The sequence below is a fragment of the Macrotis lagotis genome, chromosome 1, assembly GCF_037893015.1.
Source record: "Macrotis lagotis isolate mMagLag1 chromosome 1, bilby.v1.9.chrom.fasta, whole genome shotgun sequence".
Taxonomy (NCBI): Eukaryota; Metazoa; Chordata; class Mammalia; order Peramelemorphia; family Peramelidae; genus Macrotis; species Macrotis lagotis.
In genome coordinates this window covers 618,188,004-618,215,507 of record NC_133658.1, presented here as the reverse complement: position 1 = coordinate 618,215,507, position 27,504 = coordinate 618,188,004, and the positions used below count along the sequence as shown (strand labels likewise).

Sequence of the window (27,504 nt, the reverse complement as noted above, 5' to 3'; positions counted from 1 at the left end):
AATGTTAGTTCAATGTTAACTTTCAGGACTGAAAATTATAGAAACTTTACAATCACTATTGTGGTAGTAGCACTATATTTGGTTTCAGAAGATTTGGATTCATGTTCTGCCTCTGATATTTGTTTTTGTGATCCAGAGCAAGTCTCTTAAATCTTCAACTTGGTTACTTCATTTTCAAAATGATGGTATAGGTTTATAGAATGTTACAAAGGAATTGTACTGACATAAAAGATGATAAATTGATCAGTTAGCAATATCAAGAGATAACAATTGAACAATTTGTATGTTCCACTGGTTTTCTTTCAGTAGGAGAAAGGAAGGAAGGCATTCAGAATGCTAGTTGGATTTTCCCATGGTAAATTTATGTGAAGATGAAGGAAAGAGCTGCACAAGATGAAGACACATGAATGGATTGTGTTTTAAATGGCTCATAATTATAAATATTTAGTCCAGAGTGATTGCCATATCTTTTATTAACAACTTTTGTTGCAGAAAAGGACCAATTTCTCTAGCACAAAAAGGGGGCAAATTGTGACAATGTCAAGTCTTATATGTAGTTTGAAAATCTTGCTCCTCCCCTTTGTGCTAGTCATTGGTCAGGGTTACAATCTAATCAATTCAGTCACCCCCATAATAATACTATGTTTAACCTTCCCCGGTCAATATACTTATGAGCAAAGGGGAGATACTTATGAGCAAAGGGGAGTATATGGTAATATGTTTGAACTTCACTGAGCATGCACACTTGCAAAGTGGGAGGGCCCTAGACCAACTCAGAACCAGATGGAGAAGACCTGATCCAATCTCAGATCTGATCAGGTTGGGGTCAATTCTTTTGTCTTATACTCACATAGCTGTACAACCACAGGCAGACCCTAGTCTTTGTAATGAATTTATATAAATATCTACACCTACATCTACACCTACATCTACTTCTACCTCTACCTCTACCTCTACCTCTACCTCTACCTCTACCTCTACCTCTACCTCTATCTACATCTACATCTACATCTACATCTACATCTACATCTACATCTACATCTACATCTACATCTACATCTACATCTACATCTACATCTACATCTATATCTATATCTATATCTATATCTATATCTATATCTATATCTATATCTATCTATCATCTCTATCTCTATCTCTATCTCTGTCTCTGTCTCTGTCTCTATATCTATCTATATAGATAGATAGATATTTTAAACTAACAATCTCCTCTTACATTCTGTGGAAGCTAAATGCCTTACATTTCTCAAAGGTTGCAATCTGCTTGACTGGAGGGAAAATAAAAATTTATGAGTTCACAGATTCATATTAATATTTGTGTATTTGAGGATGGATAATTTTTAAGCACCCTTATAATTCTAATCATATCTTAGGATAATGTGGAAGATGTTGATTCTGGAGCTAGAAAGGACCACCTCAGAGGTCATCTTCTGATTCAACCCTCTGACTTTTCAGAGAGGAAATCTGAGTTCTAGGGAGGTTATATGATTTACTCAAGGAACAAAACTAGCTATGATACTATGAACTAGGAACATTAAATAAATTACATGAAAAACTATATTTTGTTAGAAGCTGTAGTAAAAAAAAATTGTCAGATTTCATTTAGAAGTTCTCATACATTCCTTCCTCTTCTACTTCAGGAAAAAAGAATTCAATTGTTTTCAGTGGTGGTAATTGAATTATGGTAATTTACAATTTGTATTGTTCCCTGTTGTTTTATTTGTATTCCCTTTCTTTCCTTAACAAGGCTGTAGGTTCCTCTAGGGCAAGGACTATATATTCCATTCCTTCTTTATTCCCAATTGTTCTTCACCCACAGTTGGGCACAGTTTTTAGTTGATTAAAAGTGGAAGAAATAAAGTTAATACTAGGACAAAAGTGATGGATTTGAGAATAGGCCTGGAGGGGACAGGGGAAAAAAAAATCTTGTTACTTTCTATGTTGTTTGATAATTCTTTGTGTTTCTTGATAAAAAGAGTGTAAGGTGGGAGTTAGAGAGTTTTTCTTTTCTGTTTTCCATGATTATTTAATATCTTGCTTTTGACAATTATTTAACTTATAATAATAATATTTTTAAGTTATTAGGATTATAGAATTTTAAAGACTCATAGATTCTCAAAGTTTAAAATGACTCAGAGACAATTTAGTCCAATCAAAAATTCCTTCTATGAGGGCCCCCCAAAGAAGTTATCCAAAACTCTACTTGAAGACTTCTTCTAGTCTTGATGCAGAGAATTAAGAATATAGAAAAATTATAATCAGAAGCAAGTTCTACAATTTTTATTGCTGTTAAATCAAGGAATCTTGTTAAGGGTGGAGAAGGATCTTTGCTCTTGATATGTAAATTGATTCTATTGTTTCATTGTTTAATGTAAAATTTGTATCCTTTCTTCTCATTTTCAACCCTCTACCTGGTTTCTGCACATAATGGGGAAAGGATTTCTGCTTTTGCCCTCAGTGCCAAGATAAGCAGCATGGCTATGAAATCTGTACTGGTCTTCTCTCTCTCTGACCCAGTCAGTTCTCTCTGATTGTCTTTATCCCTGCCTCTCTTTATCCCTCTCTCTCTCTCTATCTCTGTCTCCCAAGCAACTGAGCCTGGTCTTTTGTTATTCATCTTGTCCTAAAGTGCTTGTTGGCCCTTCCAAAGGAAAAGTTTTTTTCAACTTGTTTACTTTCCTTTATTTCTTTTTTCAGTTTTTTTTTTTTTTTTTTGCAAAGCAAATGGGGTTAAGTGGCTTGGCCAAGGCCACATAGCTAGGTTATTACTAAGTGTCTGAGACTGGATTTGAACTCAGGTACTCCTGACTCCAGGGCCCATGCTCTATCCACTGTGCCACCTAGGCACACCTTTCCTATAATTCATAATAAAATCCTGAGAAGTTTTAAATTCTCAGAGAGTATGTGAATTCATTTACCTTTCAGTGACCCTCATTTCTTGATAACCCCAAATTTATAGCCTTATCTGGTTACCCCAAATCCCAGAGGTGATAGTCTGAGGTTTCTTACATCTCCAAATTCAGAATCCTATGATCCTATGATCTGAACAAATACTAAGCACTGGGTCCTTCCCTAGAGATTTTCTTTCAAGTTAATATTCACCCATTGATGTTTTTTTTTTGTTATTCATTTAGTTCCAGATCCATCTAAGTTTAACATTATGCCAACATTCCTCTCCATTTTGATAAGAGTCTAGTAGAGAGGTAAAGTAATTCAGTAGCTGTCCATGGTCTTGACTGTTGATAGTGGATCATGCAATGATAACAGTGTACCCTTCTTTTACAAATATGTACATATGCATAAACACATGCATATACACCAAAATATTTTCTTGCTGTGCCCTGGGGACCAGTGAGTTAGGCAAGGAACTTATGGTTCACCAATTTGTGGAAATCAATATATAGGTAATCAAAAATTGATATACTGGGACATTTATTAAGTGAATAGCATGTAACAAGGGTGGGGGAAATAAATAAATAATGAAAGCGAGACAGTCTGTGCCTTCAAGGAGATTACATTCTACTAGGTAGATGCAAACTGTTTACAGCTAAGTAAATACAGGATATACACAGAGAAGTACAAAGAAATTTCAGACTGAAACATAGGAGAAACAGGAAAGGTCTCTTGAATGTGAAAATCTAGCTGAACTTTGAAGAGAGTTAAAAATTCTAAGAGAATGAGGTTTGGAAAGAGAACCTTCCAAATACAAAAAGTCTATGGAAAATCACAGAGCTGGGAGTGGGACTATCATGTATAAGGCAATGCAGGGCATTCTGTTTGATTGAAATATAGATAGGTTGTGTGAAATGAAGTAAAGAGTAATTAATCTGAAAAGATTTGTGAAAGGTTTTAAATGACAGAGGACTTTGAATTGATCATAGAGGCGATAAAGAGCTACTGATGTTTTGTTAGCAGGGCAATACAGTATAAGGAGTACTTGGTATGGAGACAGATGATCTGGGTTCAAATCTCATTACTACCTTTGGGTAAGTCACTTGGCCTACTAATGTCTCAGCTTTTTCAATTGAAGGATTCAATTATATGATCTCTGAGATCCACTCCCTCTCTAGATTCATGATTCTATGAGTCTTAAGTCTGGGAGACATTTAGATCTACTTATACTGTAAAAATATCAATTTGGCAAATGTCAAAAATGTATTTGAAGAGTAAAGACTAGAGAACTTAATATTAATTAGGAAGTTGGTTTTAAATTCCAGGAGAGAGGTAATGATAATTAGGATGGTCTTGGTGAGTTCAAATAATGTAAGATATGGTGAGGAGTACAATCAATATGACCTGGCAACTGAAGAGGGAGTGAATGAGAATGGCAAATTGAAGAGGACCTGATGATTATCAACATGGGTGACTGAAAAAAAAAGGTTGTGTTCCTGAGAGAAATAGGAAAGTTAGGGGGGAGTGTAGGTTTAGGTTTTAGTTGTTTCACTCATGTTTGACTCTTTGTGACCCCATCTGAGGTTTTCTTGGCAAAGATATTTGAATGGTTTTTACCATTTCCTTCTCCAGATCATTTTATAGATGAGGAAACTGAGACAAACAGGATCAAGGGACTTGCCCAGGGTCACAGAGCTTGTGTCTGAAGTCAGACTTGAATTCCTGAAGACAAGTCTTCTTGACTCTTGGCCCTGCACTCTATTTATGTATCACTTCACTGCCCAAGGGGTGAGTTTAGGGGGAAAGAATGAGTTCAGTCTTGCCAAGTTGAATTTGAAATACCTATGGAATATCCAGGTGGAAATTTCTGGAAGGCAGCTGGAGATGAGGCCTGCATATGTAGATTCGAGAGTAATTGAATCTATGGTTGTCAATGATATTACTGAGAGATAGAATAGGAAAAAAGGGAAGAGAAGGTCCAGAATTAGTCATGCCACCCAGATGATGATCCAGCAAAGGATTCCCGCTAATGAAGAGTCATATCCCAAAGTTCCTAGGAAGTCACAGTCATTTGGCATTCATAATTTCTTTCTTCTGCTCCAAATATGTGTTGCCTTCCTTAGGAACTTTGACAATGATATATACTGATCCTTATTATGTTTCCCCTACATTTCTATACCACTCTTAGCAGGCACTTTATGTCTACTCCATGTTGTCTCTTCATAGATAACTAGCTGGTTCAGTGGAAAGACTACGAGTCTCAAATTAGGAACTCTTGAATTCAAATCCAATCTCAGACACTAGCTATGTGTCCCTGGGCAAATAACTTAATCTTTGTTTGCCTCAGTTTCCTAAAATGTTAAAAAGAGGGCCAGGTATGTACAAACTCTTATTTCCTTTCTCCCTCCTAAAATTCCATATAGCTTTCAGTAGGTGACACTAAAAGTTGCTTTCAATTACTCCTAAACTCCTTGACAAAGCAAATTCTTCTGTCATTGGGATGCAAATAAATTCCTTGAGGCCAGGGATTATTTTTCTTTTTTTTTTTATATTTATAGCCCCAGAATTTAGTACAATGTTTGGTACATAGTAAACATTTAATAAATTCTTGTTGACTATTGCTTGACTTCATTTGAGACCACACCAATATAGGAACTTTCAAAAGTTGACCAAGGCAAAGGGTCTACTACTCTTTAGTTTATAATTATAGAATCACAGAATCACAGAATATCAGAGTTGGAAGGAACTTCAGAGATGATGTAATCTGACCTTTTTTAAAGAATCTCATCCTCAAAAGCTCATCATATAACCATCCCATTTACTGACATTAGGTACCATTGTGATAAATCCCTAAACTCTTTTTATCTTGCATACCTGTGAAGTTTTTTTTTTCATAGAACTAAGTAGTCTTTGCTTACTTATTTGGGAGATAATATTTAATAATCAAAAGGATCTCAGATTTCATCAATCCTCCACTAGTATAGAACACAGCTTGTCTCTGCTTGCCCATTTTATGCTGCTTTCATATTTCTCCCAAAAGTTTGTTACAAGAAATCCAACCTCATTTTTTCCTGACATTGCAAGAGAGTTAATGGAGCTTTCTGGTTATCCACCCATCACTTCCTCCACCCTTTGCGATCAGTCACTCTTCTCTTCTTGTCTTGCCTGACAATTTATTGATGAAAGTCAATCATGTACCCCAGTTTCCCTCTAATTAGCCTACTTAATTCCACACAATATATTTGAGACAAATAGGGGATTATTCCATTCACTCTAAGCTTTTACTATCTATTCCTACTGTTTGTGTGATGGGAAAATTACAGGTCCCATATCAGCTGTAATCAGATTCTAGAATTTACACCAAGGTGGGGGCATAGAAAATTGAATGCTTTTCAGAAGCAAATGCTTCAAACTCATGAAGTGCCCATCCAGGGCTTGTGTGAGAGAGAGAGATGATTTTCTTTCCTCTTGTTCTCATAGAGGGGTTAAATTAAGCCTGATTCCTTTCAAACAAAACTTTGATAAACCCCAATTGCATTAATGTGAGTACTCACTCTAGTGGTGCAGATGACAACCTGGCTTTGTCATTTCATTCTGTGGAAATCTCATTCATATCCACCCACAATTCCTCTCCAGTGTTTTCACCCAAGGGGCTAGGAGGCTTCTTCTGCATCTCGTGACAGAAGAATACTAGTGGAACACATGAACTCCCTGTCTATTATTGCTAACTTTTCTATTTGATTATTGTGATCTTTTTCTGATCAAACACAGGACTAAAATGCTAGAGTTAAAAGGAACATCCAAAAGCCATCTGATCCAATATCCTCATTTTGCAAGCTTAGGAAGCTATAACATCAGAAATAGGATTTAAACAAAGTATCCTATTTCTAGGATCCCTCAATTTCCACTCTGTTCCCCTGTACCATCCTGCCTCCCATCTCCTTGAGAGCTTTTTCAATGCTTCTGATATGCAACTGTTCATTTACAATATGTTGTAACCCATTGGTATTAAACTCAAATAGAAATGAGGGCTACCAAACTGTGCATAAGTATCCCTGAAGGTTGCATGTTGACTTAGAAAATCATATATTAACATTATCTATGCTCTATTATATTTTATTTATTTTGTTAAATATTTTGTTAAATATTTGTTAAATATTTCATAGATACATTTCCCCCCAGGAGCCTGCCTTTAGTTATATGTTTGATTCCTTTACTATGTAACCCATTTTTACCCACCACTTATTTTTTTATAATGCTTCTCCATATGGCTGTTAAATTCCTAAGGGATGTTCTGAGCTATAGATTTTCAGCGTGATACAGTGTCATAGTATATAAATATTCCTCATTGGAACTTGGAAGGCAGTATGAGAAGAGCAGTCCTTGGGTCCCTGTGATAAAATGCTTGTTCTGTACATTTTCTGCTGATCCTGACTCCTTTTGCCAAATAAAAGGAAAATAAGCCAGCCTCCAATTTAAACCACAGCCTTGGGTGTGAAACCCTTCCAATTAATTCTCTTACACAGGGAGAGGGTCATCTGGATGATCATATCTAAGTAGCTATTGAGCATGCAGGAGCTAAACTTCCTACATTGTAAGGAATCTCTGTTCCTTAAGATACATATATAATTCAGAGTGCAACTTTGTCTGGATTGAAAATAATAAAGCTACTTTTCCTTCCTGGTTCTAACTCCAAACCATCTATGATCCCTTTCTCGGATTCTGTTAATTGGGAAAACATTCATTTACTCAACAGACATTAATTAATTACTTAACTTTGTTCCAGGCAAAATCCACAGGCATTGAGGAAATCAAAATAAAAGTAAAATAGCCCCTTCCTTCAAGAAGTTTCCATTCTAATAGAAGGATATGTGACATAAAACCTGTGAGGAGATAAAGAGAATATACACAAAATGTACAAAATATGTTTAAAAAAACTTGATAATTCTCTTCAATGTCATCCTAAAGACAGTCTATTATATAGTTAATCAAAACATTTCTTCAATGCTTAGGATTTACTCATCTGGTCAGTCATATTTTATTTTATTTTTTATATATTTTAGGTTTTTGCAAGGCAAATGAGGTTTAAAGTGGCTTGCCCAAGGCCACACAGCTAGGTAATTATTAAGTGTATGAGACTGGATTTGAACCCAGGTACTCCTGACTCCAAGGCTAGTGCTTTATCCACTACACCACCTAGCCACCTTATATTTTATTTTTTACTTCATTATTTTATATATTTTTATTTTATACTTATATTTTTCCCCTTACTCTCCCCTAACCCCACTTTGCACAAGTTTAATTATAATAAATATGTTTAATACATATTCATTGATAGAATGACTAGATGAATAAATACTTACTGATAGGAACATTGACACACACCATGGAGGAAGCAAAAGTGTAAAAATTCAAATTTATTTAAGATACCATGCTAGACATTGAGGATACAAAATTTGAATAGAACCTGTTCTGGAGAGAGTATGAGAACATGTATGTATCAAATCAAATGCAAAACATGTATAAAGTAATTTCACCTGAGGTGAAGACCGTGTGTGTTTGTGTGTGTGTGTGTGTGTGTGTGTGTGTGTGTGTGTGTGTGTGTGTAGTGGAGGGATGAAAAGCAGGAAATATTATATTAGGTGATGACAAATAAACTGATATTTGGAGGAAGTAGTTTAAGAAGTAGAGGTCAGTGAAGAATTTCCAAACAATGAAAAGAGATCTGTGCAAAAGCAAAAGATTGAAAGTCATATATTGGAAATGAAGTAGGCCAGTTTCCTGAACCATCAAGTGTGTGAGGAGGAGTAATATGAAATGAGTAGCAAAGGTAGCCTGGAGGCAGATTTTGAGGGGTTTCCAGTGCTAAACAAAGGAGTTTATATTTTATCCTAGAGGGGATAGGTAGCCACTAACCAGTATTTTCCTACCAGCTGGAGGAGCTTGCACTCCAACTGAGAAGATAAAATATATATACACATAATAAATGGTGAATAATACAAGATACCAAATAATTTATTGCAAAACTATCTAGCACAGACTTTTGCCAGCTATAGGATTTCATTGTGTACTAGAGAAGCTAGAAAGAATTTTTTATTTTATTATTATTATTACTAATTTTTTTTTTTTTTTTTTTTGCTGAGGAGGTTAGACTGAGACAAGCTTTGAAGAACTATATTTGAATAGTTAAAAGAATGAAGAGAAGAAAGGCATTTGATGAGTAGGTGTTTGTTCTGAAGATTTTTCTACTTAATAATATCTGTTCCTCTTCTATTCTACTCTATCTTACCCTATCCTACCTACCCCAATCCTGTGTGGTTCTGTCCCATCCTATCCCATCCCACCCCATCCCATCCCACCCCATCCCATCCCGTTTTACCCTATCTTATCTTCTCCTATGGCATATATTTATTGTTTTACTATAAATGAAGCAATATCATATTTTACCAAACTATGTTTACTGAGTGTTATGTGTATATCATAATGTGACATCATTAAGACAGGCCAATTTGCAGAATACAAGGGGAAGAAACCAGAGGGGGGAGCTACTTTCACATCAATAGATAATTTGGAACCTTACATAAAACTCTGAGAATTCCCAATTACACTCAAAAAAGCAATTGTAGGGGGCTTGATAGAAAGTGGATTAAGTTTTAGCTCTGGAGTCAGAGGCACCTTTTCAATTTTTTTGCAATGGAGTTAATTCTTTCCTGTTCCACTTTGCATCTTGATGGCACATTTAATGATATTGGATTTGGGGGTCAATAGCCCCTGGGGTCAAATCCTTCTTCAGGCCCTTACTGATTGACCTTGATTCTACAATTGTGAGCAGCTTTGACTACTAGTGTTCTTTACAGAGGTATCTCACTACCATTTTGCTTAGGTTTGTGTTCACTCTCCCCACCACCATGGTTTACATTTTGTGAAATAATTTGCTTAATTTTGGAGGGCAAATGAGGGGATGCATGAAGGGAATAAGAGAAGACTTGTAGCTATTGGTTTTGCTATATTATTTGTATAATAATTTTGCTAAGATTTAACTGAGTCTTTTGGCTGATTGCTAATGAACTATGTTTAGAAGGGTAGTACCACTCTTAAAATATGGCAGTAATCACACCTGTGGGGTTCAAGCCAGGAGTGGAAGCACAAGTGGCCCAAAGGATGTACTACACATGAATTATTTAATTTGAAAACCCACACTAATCCTATCATTATATTCCCCCTTATTTCCAATCGCAAAATTGAGGCTCAAAGGAGTTAGATAATTTGTACCGGGTATAAAGGCCAAGGGCAAGATTTGAACCCAGTTTTTTCTGACTTCCCTTTCAGCACTCCATCTACTACACCATGCTGCTTTACTAAAGGGACATGAGGCTTGGTTAGCTTGCTTGAAAAGCAAATTTACTTATAAGGCCTATTCCTTTGAAATTCCTTTTTTCACTGTACTTTAAAAACAACATGCCTTCTAAATTATACTTTCAGAAATTATGAAGAGGGAGCCGAGGAAGAGGGGGTTTTATGGGAAAGGATTATTCATAGGGAGTTAAAAGCCTTTATGCTTTATAGGAGCTCTTTGGGTTGAAGCAAATCTAGTATTCATTTATAACTTAATTCATTTATGAGTTGCAAGGAGATTTCTTCAATGTAACCTCAATTCTACCTCATTCTGAACTCTTCAATTGCTCCAAGGCTGCATTTGTTGGAAAGGTGAATTTCTTTTTGAAGAGCAATTTGCTTTAATTTTTTGTTGTTCACTAAGCCCATTACCATGGTTGTAAACATGTTCAAATATTTCAGTCTGTCGCTTTCCTCTTCTGTTGTGAATATGAGCATGGGGACATTTGTATCTAACTGAGCCTGATTCCCAGTAACAAGCATGCCTTTAGAAAGAAAAAAAATCCCAGTGCAGTGGAAGATTTCTGTCATCATTTCCTTGCCATTCAACCCAATTGGGTTTTTGAACTAAAAGTATTTTTGCTGAAAACAATAATAAGAATAATTCTCATTTTATATATTTCAGAACTAGGAGGGATGGTCAGAAATCATCTAAGCAAAACATTTCATTTGACAAGTGGTCAAGAGAGGATAGGTGATTTGTCCAAAGGCAAATCACTAGAGTAGTTAGTTTTCTTGACTCTCAAGGCTCTTCATTAGTTTGTGTTACTTCTTTTTTATTATCATGACTTCATCTGAACTGTTCATAATTGATTGACATCTATCTTGTGTTAAAGATTCCTGAAGGAGGTGCTAGTACTTAACTAACCTTTTACTCAGGAAGGAATGATATCCATCCATGTAAAAAATAAAGAATCTTTTGGATCCTATTTTCCCTCTTGGCTACATTATAAACGATTGTATTTGGCACTGACTACAATTTGATTCCAGGTTACTTTGTGCACCCAATTCATATTCCTCCTTCTCTTCCCATACTTTTGGACAGTTAATGTTTAATGTCATGTGTAAAAAAAGAGCAAAAAGGTTAGTTTGGCTGGAACTTGAAGGTGTCAGAATGGAAAGGCTTCAATGATATTAACCAGATGCACTCTCCTGATTCTCTTCTCTATGGTTTTCTGCCTATCTGATTGTCCCTTCTCATTCTCTTTTGCTGGCTTTATCATCTACATCACACCCCCTCTTATAAGAATTCTCCAAGGTTCTTCCTTAGGTTCTCTTTTTTTTCTCTCCAATTCTCTCTTGGCGACCTCATCCTGAACTCTAACCACCTATCACCAACTGCCTAATTGTAAATCTCATATGGAATATCTTGAAAAGTTCTTCCAAATTTATTCAACATGTCCAAATCAGAATGCATTATCTTCCCCCTGAAAGATATCCTGAAAGCTATCATCCTTTTCATATGTAGACACTTTTTTCCCTGAAAAGGCAGAAAAGTATACTAGTGTTTTAAAAGTTTGAGGCAGTTTTGAGGAATTGAATGCAGTTACTCAATTAAAAACATATTAGGAAAACCATGATGAAAGTCAAGATGGTTGGCTACCACATATTGTGGTCTATCAACTCATATACATGTGATTGTTTTCAGAATTTTAAAAGCTATATATATATATATATATATATATATATATATATATATATAAAATCTATGAAACAGAGAAAAATGTAAATCAAATAACATCAGTGTATGGGCAATTAAGAAGCACTGACTTTGCAATATACTGGAGAATGGAAAGGCCTATGTCCATGGGGTCAAGAAGATATGGACATGCCTGAACAAATGAAGAACAATGATGGGGTCATACAGAAAGCTTGGATTAACTTTCTAAACTCATAGCCCATGGATGTGAAAGTGTCTTTAGTTTTCACAGTCAAATTCTTTCATTTTATACAAATAAGGAAATTGAAGACCAAAGAAAACAAAGGACATAGGCAGGATTTGAACCCAGGCCAACTAATACTCTTTCCACTATGGTACTTTATCTCTTCCTTAAAGACTGTGCCAACAAAGCATCTCCTCTGCTGAGGGTGGAAGAATTTTCTGCATTTCTCATAAAATCATCATTGTCCCTTTTGACAATAAGCGAAATGGGGTCTGGAAACCTTTTTTGCTTACTCATATTCTTTATACCACAGCAGTTCAAATATGATCTCAGGTTTGTTCATAGATATATGATCTCCAAAATAAAAATCTATCACCTGAGATATATTCTTGAGCCTATAGTGATTTTCTCCTCTGGATGTTCAAGTTTTGTCAGTCAACATGTCTGTTAACTTAAATTGCAGAACCTTATACTAGACATTTTAGGGAGAATACAAAAGAAATAGATAAGATAGTTCCTGCTCTTGAGAAACATATCTCATCAGGGAGCTAAAATGCACACAAAAGGAACTAACATTATAAGATAGTCCATGATATTTGTCCTAAGAGAAAAGGAAACAAACATAAAACATCAGGATACTCTGAGTTCAAATAGATAAAAAGAACAAAAATACTAGGAGTTATGGGATGGCCACTAAATTAAGTGTATGATATTTAATCACATGATACCTTTGTTAATTTTTGTTGAATTACTTTTCAGTTATGCCTCACTTCATGGTCCCATTTGGAAATTTTCTTGGCAGAGAGACTGGAGTGGTTTACCATTTCCTTTTACATCTCATTTTATAGATAAGGGACCTAAAGCGAAAAGAGTTAAGTGATTTGCTCACAATTACACAGCTAATCAGTGTTCAAGTCTGGATTTTAACTTAAGTTCATAACTTTAGGTCCCTCAATCTATCCATTGCTAGTTTAGTGATCCCAATAAGAAACTCTTCTTCTCCCTCCCCCAATACCCATGATCAAATGAGATTTGTGTTGTTCAGTTGCATGCAACTTTTTTGTGATCAAATGTGATAATTTTTGTATTAAAAATAACACAATACCTGTTGCTTAATTAGTGTTAGATGAATGCTTATTCTCTGACTCCTCTCAAGAAAAAAAGAGATCCACCTAAAGACATCATTAGGGGCAGCCAAGTGGTACAGTATACAAAGTACCAGCCCTGGAATAAAAAGATTCTGAGTTCTAATGCAGTCTCAGATACTTATCAACTGTTGAGTGATTTAACCCTTTTTTGCCTCAGTTCCTCATCTGTAAAATGGGAACACTCTGAAAAGTAAATGACAAACTACTCCAGAATCTTTGAAAAGAAAACCTCATGAACAAAGTCCATGGAGTCACTTATAAATAGATCTTTCTGAACAACAACAATATTCAGATACTATGTAAAATACTTTACAATTATCTTATTTGGTCATCACAACAACTGGTTGGTAGATGCTATAAGGAAGCAAACAGAGTTTGAGTGATTTGTCCACTATTTCATAACTGTGCTTCTGAATATAGTTTTGAACTGAGTTCTTCATGTTTTTCAATATGTCACCTAGCTGTTAAGATTGGTACAGACAATCAATCAATAAAGAAATATTTATTGATCAACAATTATGTGCTAAGCACATAATCTGGACAATAAGTATTTAAAAGAATTCAAAGAAAATAAAGATGACCCCTAGCTAAATGTGATGAAGGAAAATACCAGGGCAAAGAGTAAGACAATAAGAAACTTTTTGAATGATGAGGATAATTTTGATAAGTTCCAGGCAAAGAGAATGGCATAAATCAAAGATCTAGACCTGGAAGGGACCTTGGGACAAATAGTCCAATCCCCTTACTTTAAATATAAAAAGATTGAGATCCAAACAGTGAGATTTTCCAAAATAACAAAGGTAGTAAATTGGAGAGCCAGAATTCACATTAAAATTCTATGATTCTAAATCTCACAATCCAAGTTCAATGCTCTTTCCATTGCAGTCCTTTTGAACAAAGGCATGGAAACAGAAAAAAATGTTTTAGATATGGCAATTAGACCAATCTGTTGGAATCAGAACTTCACTTAAGAAAGTAGTGATAAGGAAAGGTATCAGAATGGGATACTTCTCTCTATTTGCTCTTTGGAAATTCTTTTTCATTTTAAGGATCTTGCTGATTGAGAGCAGCAATGGATTCATTGCCTTATTTATTTAGTGTGGAAATGAACTTGAACTAATTAGTTTGTGAATGGTTTTTAAGGGTCAGGGACTTACTTTGGAGAGTCTATTCTTTATGTTTATATTTTAATCTTCAAATGCATTTCTATTCATTGAAGTGTCTATGGAGGAAAGTTAATGAAATATTCTTGCTGCAACCCAGATGCTTTCCCCTTTATAGCCAAACAAAATCCTATGTTTCACAGCATTTATTTTAAAAACTACAGGTTGTATAAAAGGGATGAACCTGATCATGAGCTAGATTTTTCTGCATAGTATTTCAATTTAGTACAACAAACATTTAAATTACTTTCTATGTGCATATATATATATATATATATATGAGGAATGATAAGTTATTGAAAAATATACAACTATGTTTCATTTATGCCACTGTATGTGGGTCTGGTAAAGGACTTTTATATCTGTTGTCTAACTAAGCACCAGCCTATTTGTGATAAAATTTTTGACAACTCTTTAAGCCGTCAGTAGAAAGAGTACCTGCATGGTTAATGTCACAAATTTTTGAAGCAGACAATTAAAATAAGATGGAGGGCACAGAACAGAACAAAAAAGGAGTTAGACAAATTATGTTGTAAGAGTGAAAGACAATAGATTGATAACTCAGTAGTGACATTTATTTTCCTAAGGTCCCAAAATGATGGGAGGAAAGTTTTACAGTGCATTGGGAGGATTAACAATGGAGGATACATGCCATGCATGTGTTGCAATCTGCATCAGTGAAGGGATTACCTATGGAGCTACCAAAATGCCAAAGCAATAAGTTTACTCTTTGACATGAACATTGAATGTGTTGATGACATTTAATCATACAAAAAAATCATAAATTTAGATCTGGAAGACAATTCAAAAATTGAGTCTGAGTCCTTCCTTTAATAGATAAAAAAAAGTAAATAGGACAATTTGAGGGATTTGCTTGCACTAATAATTGTCAGAGGTAGGATTTGATAGGTCTTCCTGTCCAAGTCAACTAAAACACCCACTATGCCACATTATCTTTCATATCACAGCAACCTAAAGCAATGAGTTCCCATTTTGAACTCTTGATTGCAAGGTGAGCCCCCAAATTAAGATTTAGGGGAATTATATTTGAAATTGTAAATGTTGAAAAATGTAAATGGGTTTAAAGATGCTATTAAAATTTTTTAAGACTCAGAGTTATCTATAAAATACATATCATTGGGGTAGCTAAGTGGCCCAGTGGATAGAGCATTGGCCCTTGAGTCAGGAGGACCTAGTTCAAATCTGGCCTCAGACACTTAATAATTGCCTAGCTGTGTGAACTTGGGTAAATCACTTAATTCCATTGCCTTAAATAAATAAAGAAAAATTTAAAATACATATCATTAAAGGATGTATGGAACAAAGAAATATATATATATATATATATATATATATATATATATTTATATGTGTGTGTGTGTGTGTGTGTGTGTGTGTGTGTGTAAACATATATTGTCTCTCCTTTGACTCCCCCCTTCCCTCCAGGGAAGATTGGAAAAGCATATTTGTCCAACACTTGGATGATTTGGAAGTCAGCAAGTAAGGCTCTCTTTTGAGTTGAAGGAAAACTGGATTTTACCATCTATCCTGCTTCAGTGACCTCCAGAGACTTGGGCATGGTTCTCTTTCATGTTGATAGCTAAGAACCCTTGAACCCTTTCAATTGCTTTCCATTTCTAAACCTCAGGATTTTGGGTCTTTCTAGCTCCCCTGTGGACGAACTTTATGTTTTATCTCTCTGAATTAGGGTATTAGATTCTTGATAATAGAGGTTATTTTGCTTTTTAACTTGTATAACTAGCACTTAGTACAGTGCTTGATATATAGTAGGCACTTAAATATATTTTAAATTTTCATCCATTTATTTTTATATCCATTCATTAGCTCATACTAGACTATTCTAGAGATATTTTAATTGTAAGGAAATTTTCTATTTTATTTTATTTAAATTTAATTTAATTTTTTATATTAGGTTTTTGCAAGGCAAATAGGGTTAAGTGACTTGCCCAAGGCCCCACAGCTAGGTAATTATTAAGTATCTGAGGTCAAATTTGAACTCAGGTACTCTTGACTGCAGGGCCAGTGCTCTATTCATTGTGCCACCTAGCTGCCCAATTTTCTCATTTAAAAAAAATCCATTCTAATTTGGAATTATTTTTTATCCTTTATCTAACAAATTGATCATCTGACTGCATGCAATTAGTTTATTTGGAAATTATCCACACATTGATCACCAGCTATTTCCTGTCGGTTAAGAATCATTTAAATTTGGAGATAGTTTTTCAGTACTCACCATGTCCAGGATCTCCTTACTCTGCTTTTTCTTCTTCTTCCTTTTCCTCTTCTAGTACTCACCATGTCCAGGATCCTCTCCTTCCTCCTCCTCCTCCTCCTCCTCCTCCTCCTTCTTCTTTCTCCTCCTCCTCCTCCTCCTTCTTCTTTCTCCTCCTCCTCCTCCTCCTCCTCCTCCTCCTTCTTTTATTTTTTTTTTGCAAGGCAATAGAGTTAAGTAACTTGCCCAAGGTCACACAGCTGGGTAATTTTTTTTAAGTGTTTGAGGCTGAATTTGAACTCAGGTTCTCCTGACTGGGGGTGGGGCTCTCTATCCACTGAGCCACCTAACTGCCCATCTAGTTCTCTTCTTGAAGAAAGTATCTATGTTATATTGACATGAAGTTTCTATAAAATCTACATGTCTATAGCCTCTTTTTACCCTTAATCTTAAGCTAAATTTTTTTGTCATTTTCTCTTTGTGTACAATTTTGCCTAGAGGTCACTGAATATATTATATATGTATATACATATACATACATATTAATATCTACTGAGTCATATTATTCTTCATAGAATTTCTTTACTTCTTCATGTATTGCAACAGATATTAGCATTTAAGATAAAATTATCAGTAAAAGTAGGCTGAAATATCACAGGCTTTTCCTGTTATATAACTTCACCTATAGAACTATATATAAACAAAAACTAGTTATGCAAAATTGACACAATCAAACTGTTTGGCAGAATATGTATCCTTCGACAAATGTGTGATTGTGTGAGCATGGGTGATTGATGTGTGTTTCACTATCTGTTCTCTGGAACCAAAATTGATCCTATGATAGCTAGTGTTATCTTCATGGTGGTCTTATTTGTGTTTATCATAAGCAATTAGATGTGAGATGGTCAAATGTCCAATATCTCTTGTTGCATGATGAAGCCAATTCTGCCAATTTTATTTCCCTCTCCAAGGAGAACCTTTGAGCCTATGCTCCCATCTTCTTCACAAACCTGAAAAAGACTTTACTTGTTCTTCTGGTTCCCTGCAAGCTATTGTCCTATATCTTTCCTTCCCTTCCTAACTAATCTACTTAAGATTCAGTAATTCTACTTCCTCTCCTCCCACTCTCAGCTTTTCTTTTTTCTTTCTTTTTTAATCTTAATAACATTTTGTTTTTCCCCCAAATTACATGAAAATATAGTTTTCAACATTCATTTTTATAAAATGTTCTTCCTTCCTCCCTTATCTCCCTCTTCCCAAGACATATAGATTATACACACATAATCATGTTAACTATATTTCCATATCACAAAAGGGAAAAACCATGAGAAAAGAAAAACAATTACAAATTTAAAAAGTGAAAATAGTATATGCTTTCATCTGCATTCTAACTCCATAGTTCTTTCTTTGGATGTGGATGGCATTTCCCATCACAAGTCTTTAATCATTGTATTGCTGAGAGGAGCTAATCCTATTATAATTTATCATCCCACAATGATGTTACTGAGTTCAGTGTTCTGCTTCTGCTCACTTCATTCAGCATCAATTCATGTAAGTCTTTTTCAGGTTTTTTGAAATCTGCCTGCTTATCATTTCTTATAAAACAATAGTATTCCATTATATTCAGATACCACAACCTGTTCAACCATTCCCCAATTGATGGCCATTGCCTCCATTTCCAATTCTTTGCTACCACAATTTTTGTGCATGTGAGTCTTTTCCTCTTTTTTATGATCTCTTTGTGATATAGATTAAACTCCTCTATAATCTAATTTACAATCTCACCTTTGCCCTGAAATTTAATTCTCCAAAGTTACCATGGCCAAACCTAATGACCTTTCTTCATATTTCTTGACTCTAAGTAACATTGACATTGTTGTTGATCACCACCTTCCTTTGTATATTCTATCTTTTTTTAGGTTTTCATGTTCCTACTCTATTGGTTCTTTTTAAAAATTATCTTTTTTCTTAATTTTTCAATTTTAATTTTTTTAATTTTTAATTTTTTTTTTTTGGTTTTTGCAAGGCAATGGGGTTAAGCGGTTTGCCCAAGGCCACACAGCTAGGTAATTATTAAGTATCTGAGGCCGGATTTGAACTCAGGTACTCCTGACTCCAGGGCTGGTGCTCTATCCATTGCATCACCTAACTGCCCTTCTTAAATTATCTTAACACACTTTGAACTTGTTTGATTGGGTCTTCATTCATGCAATGCCCACTAATTATGGATGCCCCCTAAGGTGATGTCCTGGTTCCTTCTCTCTTCTCCCTCTATAACATCTAATTTAATAATCTTATTTGATTCCATGAATTCAATCATCATCTCTATGCTGATAATTCTCAGATTTATTTATCCAGCTCTAAGCTCTCTCCTGATCTTTGATTTCTCATCTCCAGTTACCTATTATGTCTATTGAATTCAAGACCTATTGAATTGAATGCCCTATAGATAGCTTAAATTCAACATGTCTAAAACTGAAAAATCTTTCTTACCAAACCTTCCCTTCTTTCACACTTCCCTTCTCCTGTCAAGGGCACCATTATCTTTCCAGCTACTCAAATTTGCAACCTCAGTGTCATCCTTGAATCTTCTCTTATATTCCACTTATATATCTAAACTGTTGTCAAATCTTGTAATTTCTGCCTTCACGACATCTCTTGCAGGCAACCCTGACTCTCTGAGCCTCACAGAACCAAATTAAACTAGGTTTAGGTATTGATCTTTTTACTGCAGAATTTTTTTTTGTTTTTGTTTTTGCAAGGCAGTGGGGTTAAGTGGCTTGCCCAAGGCCACACAGCTAGGTAATTATTAAGTGTCTGAGGCTGAATTTGAACTCAGGTACTCCTGACTCCAGGGCCAGTGCTCTATCCATTGTGCAACCTAGCTGCCCCATATGGCAGAATTTCAGTAATTTTCTTACCAATTTCTTTATTTGAGACAAGGAGTCTTTCCTCTACTCCAATTAATTCCCACTTAGCTGAAAACTGATTTTCTTAAAACAGCTCTGTTCATGTCACATCCCTCCTCAGTGAGATCAAATGATGCCCTTTAATTCGGGAAGCATAAATATAAATGCATCTGTTTGGCATTATAAGTTCTTCATAACCTATTCTCTTTTTATCATTCCAGTTTTCTTGTACTTTCCTTCTTTCCAAGTACTCCAAAACCCAGACACATTGACTTCCTTGATATTCCTCAATTATGACACTTACTATATTGTCTCCATACATTTTCATTGGTTGCTCCCATTTTGGAATGCTCTGAACCTTCAAGTCTACCTCTTAATTTTCTGACTTCCTTCAAAATTCAGTTTATCCTATTTTCCAAAAGGGATTTTTCTTGATTTTTTCAACTTCTAGTGCTTTCCTATCTCAGATCACCTTCCATCTACTCTGCATATATAATATATCTCTTATTATTTAGGAATTATTTCCCCAAAGATATGTTCTTCAGGGCAGAGATATTTCTGTTCCCCCTATACTTTGTACCCCAGAACTTAATTCATGCCTGGACCATTGTAAATGCTTAAGAAATATTTATTGATAGACTGATGGAAGGAGTTATATTTTCCTTCATCTCCAACTTCCTTATATCTTATGATTTAATTAATAGGAAGAATGTCAAAATTGACATAGCTATCTTGATTAGTGGACAAGGATATCATGTTTAGAGTATCAATAATTAAGTTAAAGGTCTTTGGCAATCTAAAGATGCTATTATTCTTAGTATCATTTGTTTACATATATGCTACTTTGCTACTATAGAAATGGAATAAAGATGTATAGGATTGAGAGTTGTTTTTCCTTTGTTTAATGAGTTACTTTGGTCAAATGATTCATCATATAGTGCCAAACATACTTGCTTATTGCTAATGGTTTATTATTTAACCCCCCCCCCAGGTTTACTCACATTTTACTACAAGGCTACTAGAAATATATTACCCTAAGGGAAGAACACTTCATTATTGAATCATAAGTATCCTTTTAGGTTATTTGGGAAGGTTGACTTAAAAAAAAAACCCCATCAGTAATTCCTTTCAAATCACCCTAGAGAAATTTGGTCTTACAGTAAAGTACAATTTTAGTGGAACCTACTTAGTTGTGGCTCTCTCAGAAACAGTCTTCTAGTAGACAATCTTCATTTGCCCAAATTACAGAAGGGGAAAAACCTTGAAAGTCCTGAAAGGTAGACAAGCACTCTATTCCCTTTCACTTAAAATTTAGCCTGTACTCAGTTGCTTGATCATCTTTCTAAAAGCACTTTTTTCCAGTTGTGTTATTTCCACAAAAGTTCAGTAGTTTTTCTTTACAGGATAATGTCCAAAGTCCTTAGTATATCATTTAAAGTCTTCCACAATTCAGTCTCTAGCCTGATCTCAATCACTTATCATCATCAATTTTCTATTCTAATTGAACTCAACTTGTATAGTCTCATATTCAAGTATACAAGGCTAATTCTCCACATCAATAGATTAGGTTAAGTTCTACTGTCTCTATAAAGTTCTCCTTAGCATATCTCAATGTACTGTGATTGCCTCCATTTCTGAAAGTACTTATCCATTTGACAGCTCATCAACTACTGCCTTGATGTCCCTTCTAGTGTTGGACTGATATTAGCATATTTTTGTTAATTAACAGTTTTTTAATGTGCATTTTCTTTTCCCAATTAAATTTCAGTCTCCTCAGAAACTGTCTTAGAGTTCTTTGTGTCCTGTGACTTTTGGCAAAATATTTTGAGAATAGTTGATATTTGGTAAATAATCAGTTTGGTGAGGCAATGATTTTGCTGAGTCCCAGAGGGCAGAACTAAAAGTAAAGGATGGAAATTGTGTTATGGTATATTTCACCAAAGGACAACTTTCTAACAAAAAGTAGAGTATGATATGTTGGAAAGGAATTGTTTTTTCATCATTAGTAGTCTTTGACTGAAGTTTGGTTAATTATTGTCTACAGATAATGTAGAAGTAGGAATTCTTGACTTTTTTTGTATGTTATGGATCCTTTTGCTAGTCAGGTGAGTACTTTATACCACTTCTCAGGATATTTTGTTATAAATGTGTAAAATACAAAAGACTTCAAAGGAATTAAAATATGCTGAAATACAATTATTAGAACTATATTTGTACCCCTTGCATTAAGAAGTCCTGTTTGTAGGTGATATTCTTATAAAGCTGGAAGATGGAATAGCTGTTCATTGAGATTTCTAACAACTCTGAAATTCAGTGGTTCAGTGTAATTCTTCTTTGACTGGTTATGGCCTCCAAATGGCTAATGCCTCTCCTGGAGATCCTGCTATAGGGAAAAGAAAAATGGGTCCCTTAAGAAGAGTAGGGGCAGCTAGGTAGCATAGTGGATAAAACACCGGCCTTAGAGTCAGGAGTACCTGGGTTCAAATTCAGTCTCAGACATTTAAGGCTGTGTGGCCTTGGTCAAGCCACTTTTGCCTTGCAAAAACCTAAAAAAAAATAAAAAAAGAAAAATAAAATAAAATAAAAAAGAAAGCATCAAACAAAAGAAACCAAATATGTCTTCTCCAAAGTTGAACCTGGGTCCTAGCCTCATGAAAGTGAAGGGGTTCATCCTTTTGAATTTTATGCCTCTAGTTCCAAATGATTAGGTGCTTCTTTTCTTGGCTTTGACAATTTGGGGAATTGCAAAGCTCAGGAGAAGGTAAGATAAGATGCTTGCAACTACATGTAAGAAAAATGATATGTAATATCCACTTTATGACATCTAAATTAGGTCTTTCTTTAGCTGTTCTCCTGGGTGATACCCACCTCTAACTTTAATACAACACATATGCTTGTGTTCATCTTTCATCCTGTCACCAAATTTAATAAATACTTTGTTTATTTTTATCTAGTATGTCCCTTGTTAGATTAGTGTGTATTTTATATTTCTTATTAAATGGCAATGGTTATTTCTGAAGGCTGATAATTTACAGCTGTGCTGCTACAGAAAAAGTGGAGTGGGAGAAATAAACCTTTTGTTTTATTATGCTCTGGGAACTGATTATTGGTATAAAAGAAATAAAACAACTCATACATCCACCAGAGCTTATTGTATTATCAGGTAATACACCTGCCCATCTGATAAATAGGACTCAGTGGAACAGTTAATAAAAGGCTAGGAGTTATTTGGTGCTGAAATACAGCAGGATAAGGCAACTCAAATGTAGTCTACACTCCTTTTTATGTCACTAGAAAAGGCACAAAACTCAAACAGTGATTGAAAAGAGATGCGTTTTTGCCTTTGGAACAGGGAACAATGTTTCATTGCTAAAATTCTAGGATTCCAAACTTTTCATTTGGTGATAATTCCAATTTTAAGTCTGAAAAAAATCACATTTGCATTGAAATTAAAGATTTTGGCTTTGGCCATGGAAATTTGTGGTAAAAAATTTAAATTTTTTCTTTAGTACTCTGAGTGGCAGGTAGTTGCAAATAATATTATCTCAATTTGGTCACATTTACACAACTAATAAGTGTTTGAGTTGGAATAAGAACCCTTGTCTTCCATTTCCAAGTCCATTGCTCAACAATAAGCTGCCTTTTGAAATTGAGTAACACTGAATTCTAAAGCTGAAAGGCTGATCAATCCAGTTGTATGATATCACCAATAGAAAGGCTCAACAAGGAGATAGAAGTTAGTGTCAAAGAGAAAGCCAACTTGTCTTGGATGCAAAGTGTGGAATGATATCCAATGATCCTGGAAGTAGTTTTTACATGCAGAGTTCTGTAGGGTTTTAAAACTAAGCAGAGGGGGTGGCTAGGTGGTGCAGTGGATAAAGCACCACCCCTGGAGTCAGGAGTACCTGGGTTCAAATCCGGTCTCAGACACTTAATAATTACCTAGCTGTGTGGCCTTGGGCAAGTCACTTAACCCCGTTTGCCTTAAAAAAAATAACCTAAAGAACGAAAAAAAAAACCCGAACAGTTTATATTTTATCCTCAAGGCAACTGGAACCCTCTGCAGTTGATTGATCATGGATATAACATGGACCAATTTACACTTAAGGAAAATAACTTTGGCATCTAGGTAGAGCATGATTAGGAGTGGTGAGAGACTGGGAAACCAAATATGAGGTCCTTGTTTAATTGTGGTGAGAGCTAATGTGGGCCTAATCTAAGGTGATTGTTGTGTGAGTAGATAGTAGGGTCAGATGTTATTTAGATAAGAAATGGCAAGAATTGGCAGTTAGTTGGATATATGAGGTGAGAGAAAGTGAAATGTCCAGGTTGAAACAGGTTATGAACTTGGGAAACTGGCAGTATGGTGACACCTTCAATAAAATAGGGAATTTGATGGGGGTGGGGAGGGACCAAAGGGAAAGATAATGAATTTAGTTTTAAGATGTTGAACTTTATTTTGGGCATAACTATTCTGAAATGTTTAATAAGTAACTGATGATGAGGGACCAAAGCTTAGACTTTCAAGGAGGTGGTAGTACCTGAAATGGGCATAGTAGGAAGAGAAGGATTATAAAGGAAGAGGGTAATCAATAATTATTTTGAGAAATAATCGAGTGTTGAAGAAAAAGTATTTTATTTGGAATCAGAGATTCTGACTCTTCACTTAATAGATTTTGACCAAGTCACTTCACTCCTTTAAAGCTCATTTTCTTCATCTCTATTTCAGGTAGAGTGTTGAGAAGAAAATTATAGTTAGCAGTGTTCAATGCTCCAGAAAGTTTGAGGAAGAAGAGAACTGAGAAGTAACTATGGGACCTGGTAAGTGGGCTATTAATGATCTTAGAAAAAAGTAGTTTTAGGAGAGAGAGAGAGAGAGAGAGAGAGAGAGAGAGAGAGAGCGAGCTTAGAATCATATATTTAGAAGTGATGGGAATTTGAAGATTATTTAATCTCCCCTCATTTTATAGATGAGGAAACTGAAATGCCTTATTCTAGTACACACAGTATAAGAGAGAACTGAAATTTGACTACAGATATTTTGATTTGAAATGTCATGCTTTTTTCCAGAGAACCACAGAAGAGACTGGATCAAGTTGTTACTTACACCTAAGTAATAAGTCTATAATTTGAATTCTATAAAACTTTTCTTCAAAGAAAAACCTTAAAGGATTTTCCTACCTCATCTTTGTAATTGGCTTTCATTTCATCAGATGCAGTGAGTAAAGAGCTACAGCACCAATCAAAGGAAAAAAAATCACAGCAGCAAAAAAAGTTGAAGTTTAAAAATATCAAATGTATCTATCAACTAGAACTTTTGAAAACAAGATTCCAATAGCCATAAGCTGAATGTGATAATTGTTGCGGTCCACTCTGGGCAGTCGGGTCTCAGTTTATTTCACACAACTCTTTGGGGAGCTCCGCCGGACATGTCCCGCATGTTCAATAATGAAAGTCAGCCAGTGAGAGATAAGCAAGGAGTTTATTGCAGGTATATGCTACATCTCTGACTCACATAGTTGAAATAAGGGTATATATAAGCCTAGTCCCCTTGTATCAGCATCCCTCATCTCCAGGCCTGTGGAAGTATAATGGGCATGCCACAAAAGGTCTGTATCCTGGAAAAATGTGGGATCTTCAACAAGATAAAGATGAAAGGTAGAGAGATAAGGACTAGAACTCCTTCCTGGGACAGTTGAACAATATGAGGATGAAAGGCAGAGGGATAAGGACAAAAGGTCCTTCCTGAGAATATTCAACAAGATAAGGATGAAAGGCAGGAGAACAAAGAGAGAGAAGGGCCAGAGCTCCTTCCTGAGTTCAGAGCACTCTGGTATGGACATTCCTGTTGTCCCAGGTCTCAATGACTCTCAGGATGAACTCCTCATGGCCACATACTCTATCTATTATCCCCTTACAATAATGAATCATACTTTGTTTCTGCAAATGGAAGGTCTAGAGAGCCAAACACTCAAGTATTGTTGGCATCTAGATCAATATATAAGCAAAACTTGCCAATAAGTGCGATGATTTTAAAACTGTTTCAAACTCTTAAAATGTACTTTCAACCTAATCATCATAATACTGTGTATTACATGTAATGTGTATTCTACATATAATTCAATTTAATAATAGAAAGAATCACTGATTAAAATGTGTAAATTTACTCATTTGTGGAAAATATTTGTACTAAATGACTTCTAAGTTCTTTTCTAACTTTTAGATCTATAACTCTATGATTTAGGGAAATTTCAGGGTGGAGAGTCAGAAGGATAGGGTACCCAACTTTTCAACAATGGAAACCTTAGATCTTTCTAAGTTTTGTCTAAACAGTCAAATATAATGAAAAAATAAAGTAAATAATCTCCTGGTTTATTCATAAGTTTCCTCTCTTGTATTCCACACTTGATTATTCTGTGAAGGACAAGATGTGTTAGGGTAGGAGGATCCAAGGCTTTAGGTAATTTGTAAATCGATATTTTGTAAAAATAACATTTTATTTTTCCATGTTTATTTCATTTAGACTAATTTTTATTTAGACTCACATTAATTAAATTTCCTTTTGATTGCAAGAGAATGTAACTTGGAAGAGATAGTACTGTGGATCAAGGGAATCCAGACTGTAATGTTTTGATGAAAAATATGTTAGATAAGATGAATCTGGATGCTTGAGATTTGATTACATTGGGGAGGAAAGATGGCCCTTTGATGAAACAGATGTGCTATCTACACCAATTGCACTCAAAATAATTACTCAACTTTTTTTTTAGTTTTTTTTTTGCAAGACAATGGGGTTCAGTGGCTTGCCCAAGGCCACACAGCTAGGTAATTATTAAGTGTCTGAGGTCAGATTTGAACTCAGGTACTCCTGACTTCAGGGCCAGTGCTCTATCCACTGTGCCACCTAGCCGCCCCAATTGCTTAACTTTCAAATGATTTTTGCTTTGGAGATAGACCTCATACTTTTTAGGTCTTCAAGTAGATTTGAAATTTCTTCTTTGATTAGATGAAAAAATGGAGATGTATAGAGCAAAGTCTTATTTCAAGGAAATGATCAGGATATAAAGTATTTTTTTTAAAAAAAAGGTACATAAAGACAAACTGGAAAATGGCTTTTATTTTAACCACTTGTTGAAATCTAAATTTTTTTTAGTTTTAAATGAATTGTTTTCCCTTTCCTTGGTTAATTTTACTTTTTGATGGGTTCTATTCCTTTTCCAGTTGGTTGACTTTATTTTTTATGAGTTATATTCTTTTTCTAATAGGCCATTTTTACTTTTAGAGGAGCTTATTTCTTCAGTCAATTTTTAATTCTCCTGCATGGCTCTAATTTTTTTCCCCATTTTTCTGCTTCCTTTTTTTTGATTTTTACATGAGATTTTGGATTCGAAGTCAATTCATAACTCCTTTGTGGCTTCAGCTGTAGGCAATTGTCACTGTTTTCTTCTTCTGAAATGGCATTTTTATAATCCTTATCTGAATAGATATTCTATGGTGAGCATTCATTTTGCTTATTTTGCTCATTTTGATATTTGAACTCTGTTCCTGGAATACAAGGAGTATAGTCCTAAACTTTTTTCGTATTATGACTGAGAACTGGAGCCTGACTTATCTCTTGCTAAGGTGTTGTCTGTACAGCCCAGGCATTCCCTACTCAGAGATTTGTTTCCTTCTTTGTGCCAAGGCTATGCTTAATGCAGTAGTTTGTTGCCGGTCCAGTCCCGTTTCTTGTCCTAGAGTTCCCACAGTTCAGACTTTGTCTGGTATTAAGACCCTCCCTACTGGCTTGCTATTAAACTGGATCGCTGAGTCTAGAATGTGCCATGGCTAAGAACCTCCCTTTGGCTTTCCCACTCTCCTGCA

At 35.2% G+C, this 27,504-nt stretch overlaps 1 long non-coding RNA gene across 1 annotated transcript in view; it reads left to right on the top strand.

Annotated features, from left to right (window-relative positions):
- The window catches only part of LOC141522031 (uncharacterized), a 41,851-nt gene extending 17,419 nt beyond the window's left edge, over nt 1–24,432 (top strand). Inside the window, exon 4 of the long non-coding RNA XR_012478116.1 lies at nt 24,371–24,432. This is a non-coding gene — a long non-coding RNA (uncharacterized LOC141522031). The remainder of the gene's footprint in view (nt 1–24,370) is intronic.
- The last annotated feature ends 3,072 nt before the right edge of the window (nt 24,433–27,504 follow it).